Source organism: Poromitra crassiceps (genome assembly GCF_964638095.1).
Source record: "Poromitra crassiceps genome assembly, chromosome: 7".
In the NCBI taxonomy this organism is placed as follows: domain Eukaryota; kingdom Metazoa; phylum Chordata; class Actinopteri; order Beryciformes; family Melamphaidae; genus Poromitra; species Poromitra crassiceps.
In genome coordinates, this window is record NC_139628.1 from 41,542,677 (window position 1) to 41,560,176 (window position 17,500).

A 17,500-nucleotide genomic window follows, 5' to 3' on the forward strand; every position below is an offset into this window, starting at 1 on the left:
AATCACCCCCCCCCCCCCCCCACACACACACACACACAACCACACTTGCTTGTATTTGTTTTTTGGACACGCGGCAACAAACCAAAAAAAGTGACGGATTATCACGCACGGCCGAAGCAACAAAGGCACACACACAAGGCGGCTCTCGTTTCAGCATCGCCAACCGTTAAAGGAGCGTTAGGTGACTAAGCAGTTTAAACCAGCCTACTGACACATTTTCTCATGGCAGCCGGTCACCTACACACACACACACACACACACACACACACACACACACACACACACACACACACACACACACACACACACACACACACACACACACACACACACACACACACACACACACACACAGCTCTGTCCCTTCCCACCCATCCCCCTAACACAGGCACTCCCAAACTTTTTCACGCCAAGAAGCATCCGAAAATAGCTCAATTAGACCAGCAGAAACTCTTGTTCAATACAGATGTGAACCACGGAACCCTATAGGTTGATTATATTCAATTAAAAAAATATATATATTAAAATGTAAATAATCCTAATTTTTCTGGGGACCTCCTGTATCACTCCCATCAAAGCCCACAGGGGGTCCCAGGGCCTGAGATTGGGAACCAGCACTATACACACACACGCTTACACAATATGACGCTTTGTGAGTCAGTCACTATTGTGTGGAGTTGGCAACATTATTACTATCATCTCCCTCACTTGTGGTGTGTGTGTGTGTGTGTGTGTGTGTCGCTTTAATATTACTCCACGTTCGTCATCGCCATAGTAGAATGGGCGGCGATTGTTCATTCACACACACTCCCATACACACAGACCACGGGACAAACCAAACGGAGGCGGGTGAGCTGAGGCAGCAGCGCACACACACACACACAGCCAACCAAAGAGAGCCGAGAGCGAAGACTTGGACCTTCACTTTTTACAGCCTCCCCACATCAAAAGGGGAGACACAAACACGCCACCGGTTTCCATGTCAATCGATCTGATTGATCGGAAGTGACCCTTCAAAGGGTTCTCTCTCTCTTTTCGCGGCCCCATGCCAGCACACTCCGCTCTTTTAGATCTAGGCTCGTTTATAGCGGGCAATAAAAATGCATGGTGGGTTACAAGGTTATCTGATGACCAGTGATGTCGTCGTAAAGTGGAGAGAGAGAGAGAGAGAGAGAAAAAGGGGTGGGTAAGCACTTAAGTCCAAGCCAATAAGCCAATAACAGCCGCCAAAACAAACGAGAATTAATTAGATTTTTTTTTTTTTTTTAGAAGAGCATCATTAATGAAGAATGACTAATTTAGAATGTTCTTCATTTCACTTTCTACGTGCGTAAGTTCGGCGCACAGAGCGCTCCAAAGAAAGCATTCACAGCCATCAGAAAACGAAGACGTGCGCGTCAGCTGGTACGGTGTGAAGGTTGTGGTTCTGCTGTATCGCTATAACGAGGAGAGCAAAGATCAAGCCGAAGTCGACATAAATGTATTTGGAAGCCTTATCAGAGGAGCGTTCTGTTCCCTGAAAGGTGATAGCGCGTGGTTTGGTCTAATAATAGCTCACTCACACTGATTAAATAACACGATCATGGTGCGACTTTAATGAATTGACTCCCCCAGAAAACCTAAAAAGACGAGTCCCAAAACAGCACCCCTCCCCCCCCCCCCGAAAAAAACCCGAGGGATGCAAATCACTTCCTTTCAATCCCTGCTCTTTGTGTGCGTAAGGCCGGGCTGACTGGGGGGTGGTGGCAGCTATCCATTCACTTTATACGGCTGCCCACCCCCCACCCCTAGTCCCATCATTGCACCGAGACACCCACTCCTACACACGTACACACACTCACACAATGGCGTGAGATCTCCTTACACAGGCAATTTTCTCTCCCCTGTCCTCTAGCTCTCCTTCCCCTCTTCCACCATGGGATGATCCCGTGTTTTTTAGATGCGGGTTGCCCAGACGCAAAAAACGCCATTACACAGAAATAACCTCAATCCAGACTGAGACACCAAGCGAATAAGCACCTATATTACCCATGCGTGCGTGGTGATGATAAATCGCGACTCATCAGACTTTCGCTGAACTGACACACACGCACGCGTGGGCTACAAGGAGTCATTTGGGGTGAAGAAAATAGTCGGCGAAATTCCCCCACCCCAACATCATCAGACGTTCAAGGGTTCCGCTTTAATCGATTACGATCATTCAACTCATTGTTGTCCTGAACAGCAACAGTGCCTCTCTTCATCAACAAACACACCATTAAAGAAAGGGCTATATGGTACATTTAAGGATACGTCCAGATATCACATCAATACTATAGGAATATTATGAGAATCATTATACCGAGAGACCATGAATAGCAAAGTAGGTTGGTTAAACCACCTTGGGAGCATTCGTTTTTCGTTTTTAGCTTTGTTCGGCTTTAACGTCCCTGCTTACAACCAAAACAAAGTCGGCTGGACTTTTAAATGGCCACACCGGGCTCACATAGCAGGCAGGCAGCTAGCAGCTACCACACAGCAGCTAATGGTCTGGTCCTCCACTCACCGTTCACTCAACTGTCTCCAAATGGACGCGTCCACCCAAAAACAACATGAAATTACATCCAAAATCGTTACAATGTATCCGGTTTCGTGGTCCCTGAGAGGGGCTCCGCACGCAGGCGCAGTGTCGAGGCTTGTATCCGCAAGTTTGGAGCTGGAGCCTGCAGAGAAATTCCCGACCAGCCGGTGTTGCTGCACAACAGCGATATAATCCTGCTTTAAAGGCTCTGCCGCTTCCTCTCCACACAACCACCAAACTTGGATCGCGCGATCGCCCAGAGAGCCTCTCTCTATTGTCTCCAACGTGGTCTATGGTCGTTTCATATTCTTCTTAATATCGTTATTATTCCGTGTTGTGTTTCCCTTCGTCGTGCGGCGACGGTCCGACTGGAGCTGCTTTTCTATCTGTGAGCACAGAGAGGAGCCAGGCTGAGAGAGGCAGGCAGGGCTCGTATTGCGCTGAGCTGGGTTTTAAAGGGACAGAGCAGAGCCACAGAGAGAGAGAGAGACGCACAGAGAGAAGCGCACACACACCACACGCACGCCCCTCCTTACGTCACCGCGGCCCCGGAATTCCCTGACAGCGCAAACTGGCACCGAGTCCGACTCCCCCCCCCCCCCCCCCCCCCCCCCCCGAGTCTATCCGGTACCGGAGCTGCCGAGGCAAGGAGCCTCCACTAGTTTCATTTGTTTATTTATTTAATCCACTTTTCTTTTGAAGCGGACTCGTGACTGTCTGTTGGATGGCACGCACTTCCGTGTGACTGGGCTATTTATGGACAAGGAGAAGTGAAACAGGCCATATTATCACAGGAAGACAGATCATAATGGTGTTATGATTAGATTACTACACACCATAGTTGGGTAGCCTATATACACAGTATGGATTATAGACAGTGTATGTATGGATTATAGGAATTTATGATTAGGTTTAGGCTACCTATATCAGTGATTCTCAAAGTGTATAGACCCCTTATACAGCTTGTCAACATTGAGCTGCGCGCGCAACGTGTAGGCAGAAAGCAGTAAGCTTTGCATAGACAGACAGCGAAAACTCTGTCAAAGCCCCGCTGTCAGGACTGCTCTATGCCCATCTGCAACACACAGTTATATTTTAGTTTTAAAATGCAGTTCTCGGCTTACTACCACAGCTTATCGCCTGGTGATAAGCAATGTTATGCATCGAAATTAACGTTGTTTAATGGGACATGTCTTACAGACCCATACGCACTGGCGCTGTCAATTGGCCAAGCCTAGTGGCCGGCAATACATATCGTGCATTCCTTTATAACTGGGGATAGCGTAGATAATTATTCTGTAACTTGCAAAGATATATTGTTATGTTGATAATGCACACAATTCAATGACATTATGTAACGTTACTTGGTCGTTAACTAACCGAGCGATGTGGCTGAGCAGCCTACAGCTACAGGCAGCTTACCTGATTATGAAGAGCACTACAAAGTCGGGCATTTTTAATGATGTCCTCGTTCCAATCAGTTCAACTTAATAATGACATTATTTAACGTTACTTGGTCGTTAACTAACCTAGCGATGTGGCTGAGCAGCCTAGTTTCAGTTTAGGCAGCTTACCTGATTATGAAGAGCACTGCAAAGTCGGGCATTTTTAACGATTTCCTCTTGCGGCTTGCAACCAAAGACACCTACGGTTAGCATTAAAAGCAGTATGAGTTGACGGGATTCGGTAAAACTTTACTCCTTGCTTTGTTGATAGTGTAACAGACTGTGTTGTGTTGTGTTCTATTGCGTGTGTGCGAGGCTAACCGTAGGTGTCTTTGGTTGCAAGCCGAAAGAGGAAATCGTTAAAAATGCCCGACTTTGCAGTGCTCTTCATAATCAGGTAAGCTGCCTAAACTGAAACTAGGCTGCTCAGCCACATCGCTAGGTTAGTTAACGACCAAGTAACGTTAAATAATGTCATTATTAAGTTGAACTGATTGGAACGAGGACATCATTAAAAATGCCCGACTTTGTGCTCTCATAATCAGGTAAGCTGCCTGTAGCTGGCTGCTCAGCCACATCGCTCGGTTAGTTAACGACCAAGTAACGTTACATAATGTCATTGAATTGTGTGCATTATCAACATAACAATATATCTTTGCAAGTTACAGAATAATTATCTACGCTATCCCCAGTTATAAAGGAATGCACGATATGTATTGCCGGCCACTAGGCTTGGCCAATTGACAGCGCCAGTGCGTATGGGTCTGTAAGACATGTCCCATTAAACAACGTTAATTTCGATGCATAACATTGCTTATCACCAGGCGATAAGCTGTGGTAGTAAGCCGAGAACTGCATTTTAAAACTAAAATATAACTGTGTGTTGCAGATGGGCATAGAGCAGTCCTGACAGCGGGGCTTTGACAGAGTTTTCGCTGTCTGTCTATGCAAAGCTTACTGCTTTCTGCCTACACGTTGCGCGCGCAGCTTGCTTTGTTGTCATTGTGACGTAGGCGTATAAGGGGTCTATACACTAGAGTAGACTACTTTATGAGATATTGTTGTTTTCAGATTAATTGTAGGCTACTATAATACTATAATCTATCTACCTCCATATAGTGTATAATCCATCCAATGTGTATGGATGGATTATACACTATATGGAGGTAGATAGATAGAATAATGAGGTGTTTATAATATCTATAGTGTTTATATGCATGTATAGTATATCTATACAGATATTATAGAAACGTCAAAGCCTCTACTGTGTATACATAGATACATACATGCACACATAGATGTAGAGCTTGAAGGTTGTATTATATCTGTCTGGATGGATTATTTATGATAGCAATAGACTAAACATGGTTAGGCCTATAAATAAAACCTGAGTTATCAGGGCAATAAATATCTTGCTCCATTCCAGTACAATAACACCTTCAATCTGGTGCATTATTTGCCATGCGCTCACTGGCAGCTACAGTATGATCCTGGGTGAGGTAAACAACACACACAACACATATGGCTCTCTGTGAGGCCGGAAACCTTTGGCTGCTCCAGCCGTTCCTGGCCAAAGTAACCATCTTGTACTGTGTAATAACGCCAAATAGCCACGTTGATCTCACACACACACACACACACACACACACACACACACACACACACACACACACACACACACACACACACACACACACACACACACACACACACACACACACACACAAGGGTTATATTTAGAAGTCCCTGGCTCAGCAAGACTACAGGAAGCAAAATTAGCCACCACGGGAGAACAGGAGTGTGTCATGGATGATGCCGAGACAATGACAAAGGGATTCACACAGTTTATTTATGCTCGCATCATGAAACAGTGGGACTTAAACAATCAAATCAGGACATTTTGGGACATTACACACACCCAATCAACCCACCCACCTGCCCACACATCTACTCTGTTGCTATGTCAGTGGTTCTCAAAAAGTTGGGTCCGGGGACCCCAGGGGATCCCCAGCTATAAGGGGAATATTTTATGTTCACTATAATTCCATCCATAAGTAAGACAATGACAGAATGTATGACTATTTTCGACATGGGTTTCATACACTTTCTGTAGTTAATCAAATTGTTGGTCAGAGAGAAATGTTCTATGGTCTCTCCCGATATATAGCTGAACCGTTTGGTTTGACCAAGTAAAACTATTTTCATAAGCATTTTTACGAAATGTCTATGGGAAAATAAATTGCGGAAGAAAATCTCTGGTACAGTGCTGAAGCAGGAAGTGATGGTCTCTTTGCCTCTCGATTTGGAGGTACCGGCAACTCACTCAAGGCATTTCTGCTTCATTAGCCACAGCATTTCATTAGTATCCAGTGGAGAGAGTGACAGGAGTGGTGGCTGGTGGGAGAGAGAGATTGGGGGGGCGGGGCTTCGGATGCCAGATTCAAAGTCACGATGAAGTGCGTGACACGTCCGCACCACCAGCGTGCATCTACAGTCATGTGACAATGAACGCTCAATAACGACTTTTGTGTTGCACTCTGAAAAAGACATGGGTGACTGCAACAGTGGGGGTCTTTATGACAGTGAAGGCTGTGTGTGTGTGTGTGTGTGTGTGTGTGTGTGTGTGTGTGTGTGTGTGTGTGTGTGTGTGTGTGTGTGTGTGTGTGTGTGTGTGCGCGCATGTGCGTATTTGAGAGAGTGTGCCCTAAGGAGAATGTACGCACATGCGAGTATACCACTAGAATGTCTGTAAGTGTTCGATTCAAAAACTTAGAGGCAGCGTTCATTTCTACCTCATAAAAATAGTTGATTGATGGTACAATATCCTTATAATATAATATATAATATCCATATAATGTATTAACATCTTCAGACTGATACAAAAAGAAAAGCTTCCTATAATGTAATAAACAGATAGTGTATTAATGTATGTCACCAAGAAGGAAACTATTACAGTATCAGGTTTTGTGCAGCTGCTACAATCCTTCATTATCCTCCACAATGTTGTGACATTGTGTGTTTGTGAAATAACGGGACATATAGATTGTGTGTGTATACGCGTTTGAGAGAAAGATGTGTGAAAAGTATGGGGTGTGTGTGTGTCTGTGTGTGCGTGCGTGCTTCTGTGCGTGTGTGCGTGTGTGGTGGGAGACCATTAGCCCTGCAAAGTGAACAGGAAGAGGATTGGTGATTGATGTGGGCATGGGTGGGACTCCAGCGTACCACACACGCTGCCACACACACACACACACACACACACACACACACACACACACACACAGACACACACACACACACACACACACACACACAGACACACACACACACACACACACACACACACACACACACACAGCTTCCTCCAGCTGTTTCTCTCATGAATGTATTGTACGGTATATAATAAGTATGTGAAAATATTAAGTGTATGTCTCCCCAATGAGTTCAATCGCCATCCTCCCTCCCCCACATCCGGTGAAGTCAAGGCATTACAGTCAATCCCGGGGGTCCTGTGTGTGTGTGTGTGTGTGTGTGTGTGTGTACTGTGAGTGTGTGTGTGTGTGTGTGTGTGTGTGTGTGTGTGTACTGTGTGTGTGTGTGTGTGTGTGTGTGTGTGTGTGTGTGAGTGTGTGTGTGTTTGGCAGGAAGGGAGTATAAGGGGGAAAAGCATTGTGAAGTAATGTGTGTTTAAGTTCTTATAGCTCTTATGCGTAGCTAGCAATCCTGTACTCATGTCTGTGTGGGTGTGTGTGTGGAAGGGAGGCAGGCCTATGTGTGTGTGTTTGTCGCGGGTGGGCGCATTGCGTGTGTGTGTGTGTGTGTGTCTGACTGAGTGTGTAATTAAAGTGATTGGGGAGGGGAAGGAGGACGGCTGAGTTCTCACACCCCAGATATATATAGCGGCTCTCCCATGGGTACAAGCCCCAAAAATTCCTGTCATGCCACGCACACACACACGCACGCACGAACACACACACACACACACACACACACACACACACACACACACACACACACACACACACACACACACACACACACACACACTTAAAAATAAACAGCATATAATTCTGATGAGGTCCAGACAGAGCAGGAGCAGAAAAGAGTGTGGCTGCGTGCACTGTACAGTCATGGGAGAGAGAGAGAGAGAGAGAGAGAGAGAGAGAGAGAGAGTATGTGTATGTGTGTGTGTGTGTGTGTGTGTGTGTGTGTGTGTGTGTGTGTGTGTGTGTGTGTGTGTGTGTTTTACAGTCATAGGAGAGTGTGCGTGTGTGTCTGGTACAGATGGTACTTATCTGCCTCCGATCTGTGGGATCTGTGTGTGGGTCTGAATCATAGACTTTATAAAAATACGGACCTAGCCACTGTGATGTCACCCCTTGGACTGTCGCCATCTTTTTCTTTTTGCCGCCTGCTATTGCTACCTCACTGGCGAACTGTGCAATCACTGGACAGGCGACATGTCAATCACGCCCCAAATCATAGTCTGATTTACCGTCTATTACTATCATAGATGGACGGGTGAGTTATATAAATATTCACCCCCCAGTTGTCATGAATGGTGAAATTAGCGGTGTTTACCGCTGTAAACATGTTTACTTGTGCTGTAAAGTTGGAGATTTTAATATGGGGGTCTACGGGGAACGACTCGCTTTTAGGAGCCAACCTCAAGTGGCCATTCCTGGAACTGCAGCTTTTGCCACTTCTGGGTTGGCTTCATTTTTCCAAGGCGGAGTTTGCTAGTTGGATTGAATGTGTGGGTGTGTGTGTGTGTGTGTGGCATATCGTGAGTCAGCCTTTTGGGTACGCTGAGAGGCCGACAGACACGATAATAATCACCTCAACACGCACGCACGCACGCACGCACGCACACACACACACACACACACACACACACACACACACACACACACACACAGCCCCACAGGCAGTCAGACTGGCTTAGCACACCCAGCTATAGCTTCCATAGCGGGGTGAATGAAGGTCTACAGCCCCGATAATTATGGCGCTGAGTTGGGGGAGAAGGGGGCCGTCAGGGAGCCCGGCTTTCCTCAAGCACCTCACACAACCCTCTAATCCCAACTGTAGCACTATGATAAGCTAATGTAGCGCTATGATAAGCTAATGTAGCGCTATGATAAGCTAAGCGCTCCAGTCACTTTCAAAACGCACAATAGGTAGTCAAAAGTCAACTCTAGAGGAGCTTGAAAAGGCTGGGCGCGCTCTTAAAGGAACACGCAGAGTTCCTTTGCGGGGGAGATTGGCCAACTTACCTGTTAAGTGACGAGAACATAGAGTGCGTTTACATGCACACAATAAACTGATAACTGGGAATAATCAGTTTATGGCAATAATCTGATTTCTGCGTTTACATGCACTTTAATAATCCGACAATAGGAGAAACCCGGGTTTACATGATTCAGTCAATTAGTCGGATTTCTCTCCAGAAAGGCGGCAGTAATTCCGCAATAAAACAACAGAATATAGTTGCAAAATGCAAAATCATATTTTCGTAATTTATTTGTCCAGCGCAGAGGATGGTTTAGGTGAAAATTAGGTTGTGTATCTCGTCTACTTTACTAAAATTGGAATAAGCGTCGCTTTGGAAGTGCATCTGTCAATAATATTTCCAACTTTACCGAGCACACAGCACAGAGGCAGGCAGGTGAGGTGAATTAAGCACGTCAAATGTTCATGACCCACAACGTCTGTTGAATTGAAATACTGTAGCCTACCTGTCAGAAAACGGACAGAATTTGTCACGGATATTAACGTTATGTGTGTGTTGTGTTTTGAACGACTGAGTCTGTTGTCCATAGGCTACGTGTTTTTTTTAATCTGTCATCTGAAAAAAATCGTCACGCACAGATCACCTTGGACAGTCCAATGCGTTTTATTAATAAATTTGTCATTCTATTTGCAATCCGAAACAAATATTCGTCCTCTCCTGTAGAATATCGACATTTCAACATGATAGTGCAGTGCAGCAGCGGTGCCTGTTAGGGACACCGGCTCTGTGCGGGGAGAGAGAGCAGAGCTCCCCGCTCCGCTCAGCCAGGGGCTCCGTGCACTTTCATCTCGCCAAGCCGGCTGCGGTGCGCTGTGGCCGGGGGAGAGGGAGGAGAGAGGGGCCAGTGAGTGCAGCGCGTCTCTCCCTGCATGCCTCTCACGCGCTCCTGTGCATCTCTCTCCCGCAACTCGTACATGCGCAGATATATAAACCCGAACGAAACCCGGTTAAGGTGTATACATGCAGAGAGAAGACCGATTATTGGGCAGAAACCTAGGTGTGTTAATCGGTTTTCTCATAACCCGTTTATGACCATAAACGGATAAAGCTTATCCGTTTATGCTGTTTACATGACCACTTGAATAATCAGGTAACTCTAGAAATCCGCTAATAAACAGTTTATTGGTGTGCATGTAAACGCACTCATAGACGGCAAAGTCATCCATGCCTCCCCGCCGTGCTCCATGCTAACAGGCGAGCATACTGATAGCAGCTGACGAGCGTTATCTCAAAAGTGAAAAATAGGAGAACTTGTTGCAACTCTACAGCTAAAAATGCAAAGTAATTTTGAATGTGGTTAGGTTTTGTCCGTTTTGTGTAAAAACCGTCATGAAATGTAGTGTGCGAGCTGCGTCTGCGAGCAGCCATGCACCGTAGGAATCGAGCGTGCGTAGCGTGTGGGATTTCTAGTGTGACAAAAACCGCTAACACTTTAGCATTGCCAACAGGTCAGTCTTACAATGATCTACTGGGGACACATGGGTGGTTTTGGTGTGGATGTTCTCCATCACTTCATGGGTACGTTCCTGAATGGGACAAACTCCCGAAAAAACGGATAAAACGCTGCTCTTATTCTGACGTGCTACAAAGTTGAGGAGCGAAGAGTTAAAAAGTTTGTAATCTGACTCAGACGACTAATACTACGACAGAGTCCTGCCGGACTTACACACAGGCTGACACATCACACACACACTCAATTCAAGAGCATATTGGTGATGCGTGTATGTGTGTGTGTGTGTATATGTGTGTGTATATGTGTGTGTGTGTGTTGAAGGAGCAGCGGTCCACTCACACCCATGATTTCACAACCCACCACCACCTTCTTCACTAATGAATGCGTGTGGTTTACTTGTGTGATTTACACCCGCTCGTTCTTTTGTCTTCCTCCTACTCTTTGCTTACTCACTTTCTTATCTAGCTGTCTCCCCACAGTACACACACAGGGGAAGGCATGTGTGTGTGTGTGTGTGTGTGTGTGTGTGTGTGTGTGTGTGTGTGTGTGTGTGTGTGTTATCTAGCTGTCTCCCCACAGTACACACACAGGGGAAGGTGTGTGTGTGTGTGTGTGTGTGTGTGTGTGTGTGTGTTATCTAGCTGTCTCCCCACAGTACACACACAGGGGAAGGTGTGTGTGTGTGTGTGTGTGTGTGTGTGTGTGTGTGTGTGTGTGTGTGTGTGTGTTATCTAGCTGTCTCCCCACAGTACACACACAGGGGAAGGCGTGTGTGTGTGTGTGTGTGTGTTATCTAGCTGTCTCCCCACAGTACACACACAGGTGAAGGCGTGTGTGTGTGTGTGTGTGTGTGTGTGTGTGTGTTATCTAGCTGTCTCCCCACAGTACACACACAGGGGAAGGCGTGTGTGTGTGTGTGTGTGTGTGTGTGTGTTATCTAGCTGTCTCCCCACAGTACACACACAGGGGAAGGCGTGTGTGTGTGTGTGTGTGTGTGTGTGTGTTATCTAGCTGTCTCCCCACAGTACACACACAGGGGAAGGCGTGTGTGTGTGTGTGTGTGTGTGTGTGTGTTATCTAGCTGTCTCCCCACAGTACACACACAGGGGAAGGCGTGTGTGTGTGTGTGTGTGTGTGTGTGTGTGTGTGTGTGTGTGTGTGTGTTATCTAGCTGTCTCCCCACAGTACACACACAGGGGAAGGCGTGTGTGTGTGTGTGTTATCTAGCTGTCTCCCCACAGTACACACACAGGGGAAGGCGTGTGTGTGTATGTACAGTATGTATGTATGTATGTATGTATGTATGTATGTAGGCTATGTATGTATGTACAGTATGTATGTATGTATGTATGTATGTACTGTATGTACGTACAGTATGTATGTATGTATGTATGTATGTATGTATGTATGTACAGTATGTATGTATGTATGTACGTACAGTATGTATGTATGTATGTATGTATGTATGTATGTACAGTATGTATGTATGTATGTATGTATGTATGTATGTACAGTATGTATGTACTGTATGTATGTATGTATGTATGTACTATGTATGTGTATGTATGTATGTATGTATGTATGTAGGTAGGCTATGTATGTATGTGCAGTATGTATGTACTGTATGTATGTATGTATGTATGTATGTATGTATGTATGTATGTATGTAGGCTATGTATGTATGTATGTATGTATGTACTGTATGTATGTACAGTATGTATGTACTGTATGTATGTATGTATGTATGTATGTATGTACTATGTATGTGTATGTATGTATGTATGTATGTATGTATGTAGGCTATGTATGTATGTGCAGTATGTATGTACTGTATGTATGTATGTATGTATGTACTATGTATGTGTATGTATGTATGTATGTATGTATGTAGGCTATGTATGTATGTGCAGTATGTATGTATGTATGTATGTATGTATGTATGTACTGTATGTATGTATGTATGTATGTAGGCTATGTATGTATGTATGTATGTATGTACAGTATGTATGTACTGTATGTATGTATGTATGTATGTAGGCTATGTATGTACAGTATGTACAGTATGTATGTATGTATGTATGTATGTATGTATGTGTATGTATGTATGTATGTATGTATGTAGGCTATGTATGTGCAGTATGTATGTACTGTATGTATGTATGTATGTATGTAGGCTATGTATGTATGTATGTATGTATGTATGTATGTATGTATGTACAGTATGTATGTACTGTATGTATGTATGTATGTATGTATGTAGGCTATGTATGTACAGTATCTACAGTATGTATGTATGTATGTATGTATGTATATATGTATGTATTGTGTATGTATGTATGCAGGCAATATTATCGCAATATCAATATCAAGGTATTTGGTCAGAAAACATTGTGATATTTGACTTGTCCATATCACCCAGCCCTACATGTAGGCACTCTATAATGTACTCAGTGGACATGTGAGCCTGTGTCTGAAAGAACGACAGAAAGATATATTTACCTGGTGAGTGTGGGTAATGTGGTCTGTCTCGTTCAGCAGGCCACCATGACACCTCCCACCTCCTGAAAACACAGCATGGAGGGACAAAGGTCAGCCTAAAGGTCAAACAGCGTCAAAACACCAGCCAGACACAGACTGAAGACATTCTGTCGCGTCAGCCCCATCGACATTCACTCCAAACTCAGCCTGGAGTCAACAGAGATTCGAACACTCAGGCGTTTCCATACGCAGGCAATGCAGCCGCGCGTATCAAAAAATCAACCTGGAATCCATATTCAGCAGCAGCAGCAGCTGAGTCAACGACTTCCTCCGCGAATCGACGGTCTAAATTTGGAATACAGTGAAGTGTGTCGTGTGACGGCGGATCTATTTTTCACCTGTGGTCAAAAGTGGGTCAAGCACATGCGTGACATTCCGGCGCCGGGTTAAGCGGGGGTCAGCGATTCGTCGGCACTTCGAGTCGAGGGTTAATAGATCAGATCCCGTCCTGCGGTCAGGAGACAGCCAGCGTTCGTGTTTGCCTCGTCCACTCGCTCGTTGACGCTCTTTTGGGCGTTTTGCGGTCGCAAACGCTGTCGATATGTCGGCCGCTGTGGGCTTATGAAACCACAGTCTGTGTGAGTGTGTCAGCCCAAATGCACAGCTAGCGCCTGGACCAGCACTGTGGCCATCTGTGTGTGTGTGTGTGTGTGTGTGTGTGTCCCTCATACGCCGCCTGTTCAGTGATTCATAGTGTCGCTGCTGGGCCACATGACTGAGAACAGGTGGCACTTTTGTACACCTCCTCCCCCCACCCCCACCCCCACCCCCAACACACACACACACACACACACACGAACACGCACGCACACACACACACCTCCACTTGTAACCCTGGCACGCATAGCACCTGCGACGGCGCTCAGACACTAAAGCAGGCATCCACACGCACACAAATGCACTGCACACACTGCACGAAACAGAGAACGAGGGGCACGAAACGAACGCACCCCGCCTCTATCTTACACAAACACACAGCACAGGAAGTATGGCCTTTTCTGAACGGGTTTGCGGTCGACACTCGTTTGCCAGTGAAATGTCACCACCTTTCTCTCCCCTCCTCCTCTTGCCCACACGTCACCATCCCCCTCTCCTCTGACTCCTCCTCCTCTGTAGCGTCATCCGAGTGACCTATGAACTCCAAACAGTGGTCATATCTCTATGATGACACAAATATAATGCTTTGAACCAGAGAGCACTGTCCCCCCCCCCCCCCCGTTTCACAGAAAAAGCGACTAAAGAGACCAATCCCACAACGTGGTGTATCCCTTTGAAGAAACTCTCTCTCCTTCAACCTCCCCCACTTTCCTCTCTTCTATTTCATTCTGCTCCTCTCTCTCTCTCTTTCTCTCTCTCTCTGACATTCTACCTGCAGCGCTACAACATAAAACACACCCACGCATGGCGGTTCCCATATGTTTCTCTATTGAGCGTGGACGCAACATGGCATATGTACATAGCCTCCGGCAAGTTGTGTGCGCGCGTGTTTGTGTGTGTGCACAAGTGTGTGTGTGTGTGTGCGCGCACACATTGTGTGTGTGTGTGTGTGTGTGTGTGTGTGTGTGTGTGTGTGTGTGTGTGTGTGTGTGTGCGCGTGACAGTTGTGTCAATAAGAGGCAGGTATAGCTGGCTCAGCCCTTAGTGATCTAGCAGCCTGGTGGTTAAAGCCCTCCACCTTTGAACTCGGGGAGGTCAAAGGTCACACCCCCCTGAAGGGCCACAGCTGGCCTCACTGTAAAGGTGGACCGGCTGTGTTCGCATGGGTCGGGAATGGGGGAATGGGAGAATGTGGGGCATGTAGGGGGAGGGGGGGGCACCTTAAAAGAAGGCACACGCTGGAGGCGTGGTCAGAGGCTGGAGTTTTGGCATGGGCGAAATATATTCCGCCAAGACACATACGACACAAACGCCACGAGCTTTGACATAATCATTTGACCTTGATCGATATCAGGACGGCGGGGGGAGGAGTTTGGGGGGTGAGAAGGAGAGATAAAGAGACAGAGAGAGAGACACAGAGAGAGAGAGAGACAGAGACCTTGAGATGGGGGAGGAAAAGACAGAGGGGGAGCAAGGGCTGGTAAAAGAGAGATACAGCATGAGAGGAAAGATAGTGACGCGCACATACGCCGTCATTCAAGTGTAACACACACTTATCACACATTTATTGTTACTTATTTATATTTGTATTACTTTGTTCAATTGTATTGTGACGCTTCAGCAACACTGTTCATCTAACATTCCTGCCAACACACCACACTGAAGACACACAGAGAGAGAGAGAGAGAGAGAGAGAGAGATAAAGAGAGAGAGAGAGAGAGAGAGAGGGAGAGAGAGATAAAGAGAGAGAGAGAGAGATAAGAGAGAGAGAGAGAGAGAGAGAGAGAGGGAGAGAGAGAGAGAGAGAGAGAGAGAGAGAGAGAGATAAAGTGATGTTTATCCTTTGTCTGTAAAGGTTAACCAGTAGGAGCATCTCTCTTTGACATTAAGCAGTGTGGAGAGAGAGAGACAGAGAGAGAGAGAGAGAGAGAGATCAGAGGAGGTGCATGGGGCTGAGAGTGGGAAGGGAGGAGGAGGAGCAGCATGAGAGGAGGAAGAGGAGGAGAAGGAGGGCGAGAGGCCTTGGGCAAAAGAAAAGCTGAAAAGGTGGAACAGCCGAGACAGGGCGAGAGAGGTACAGAGAGAGTGAAGAGAGAAGGGCAAGTCTGATGGAGAGAGGCAGGAGAGAGAGAGAGAGAGAGAGAGAGAGAGAGGGGAAGATAGGAGAGGTAGGTGAGGGAAGAAAGTACACACAAGCACACACACACACACACACACACACACACACAGCTTATCTAACACCTGCGTTCCATTTGTAAGCAACCCTGCTGTACTGCTATGCTGCATACTGTACATAGTGACCTAGTGAACAGTAAACCAGCTTAACACATTCACCTACTCAGGGCTCCAACACCTTCTTCAAACATCACATTCAAGGAAGGACTTTGCAGGGACTTTTCCAGGCCCAATTCCCTCAAATTCAACGAGCCAGCATGGCATCGTTTGAGACACGGATCAAGCTTCATTACTGCTACAACACTTTATCATGGGAACTAGCAGCTTCACAGCAGCTCACAGACAACTATTACAAAGAGAGAGGTGTGAATGTGTGAACACTTCTCAACTGTGCTATGTTACACGTTAAAGGGATAGTTCTGTTTGTTTGAAGTGGGGTCCTATGAGGTACTCTCATACAGTCAGGGCACTGGGTAAAGCACTCTGGATGCATCGTGTACCGAGATGGGAGAACTGCACTCCAGCTGCAACAGGCACAGAGAGCTGTCTGCCGAGTGTGAAGGGGGCCATGAGCAAAAACGTAAAAAACAACAGAAAGAATACATAAAGTGCTTCCATACTGCTCACCTGGCATAATGCAAGTCTCCACAAGCCCTGAGATGCCAAGTTGACTTGAAAATATGTAATTTACACCCTGTTTCTAGCTAAAATCGTCACTATAGCAAGGTTGTACCCTAGTTTTTTTTTTTTTTGTTTTTTTTTGTAATTTCAGCTGCTAGCTCCAGTGACGATTTCAGCTAAAAACAGGGTGTACATGACATCTTTTCAAGTCAACTTGGCATCTCAGGGCTTGTGGAGACTTGCATTATGCCAGGTGAGCAGTATGGAAGCATTTAATGTATTTTTTCTGTTGTTTTTTTACGTTTTTGCTCATGGCCCCCTTCACACTCAGCAGACAGCAGACAGCTCTCTGTGCCTGCTGCAGCTGGAGTGCAGTTCTCCCATCTCGGTGCGCGATGCATCCAGAGTGCTTTACCCAGTGCACTGACTGTATGAGAGTACCTCATAGGACCCAACTTCAAACAAACAGAACTATCCCTTTAAGGAAAAAATATATACATCAAAATAAAAGAACAAAATATATCAATTCAAGCACTTTCAATGACACGTCTATTTATGTCAAACTTTCAATGCATCGATTTCCCCCCCTCAAATTCAACAAACCTTCAAGGACCTGTGTGTGCCCTGCAACCACCACTAGTAACTAACTACCCCATCTGAGTGGTGGGGGGTCTCGGCAGATACAGGATAGAGACCCTTCTCACGGGGGCCATTTTGTGTCGAAAAGGCAGGGTAAACACAGGTGCAAGCAAAACACTAATGAGGGTTTCAAACTTCCATGATTGGAACTTGGAAACCCTCATATTAGTGTTTTGCTTGCACCT

At 46.0% G+C, this 17,500-nt stretch overlaps 1 protein-coding gene across 1 annotated transcript in view; it reads right to left on the reverse strand.

Moving 5' to 3' along the window:
• The window catches only part of kdm6ba (lysine (K)-specific demethylase 6B, a), a 170,918-nt gene that overhangs the window by 31,078 nt on the left and 122,340 nt on the right, over positions 1 to 17,500 (reverse strand). The window contains exon 4 of the mRNA XM_083640369.1: positions 13,245 to 13,306. The gene's annotated coding sequence lies outside the window, so the exon portion shown is untranslated. The remainder of the gene's footprint in view (positions 1 to 13,244; positions 13,307 to 17,500) is intronic.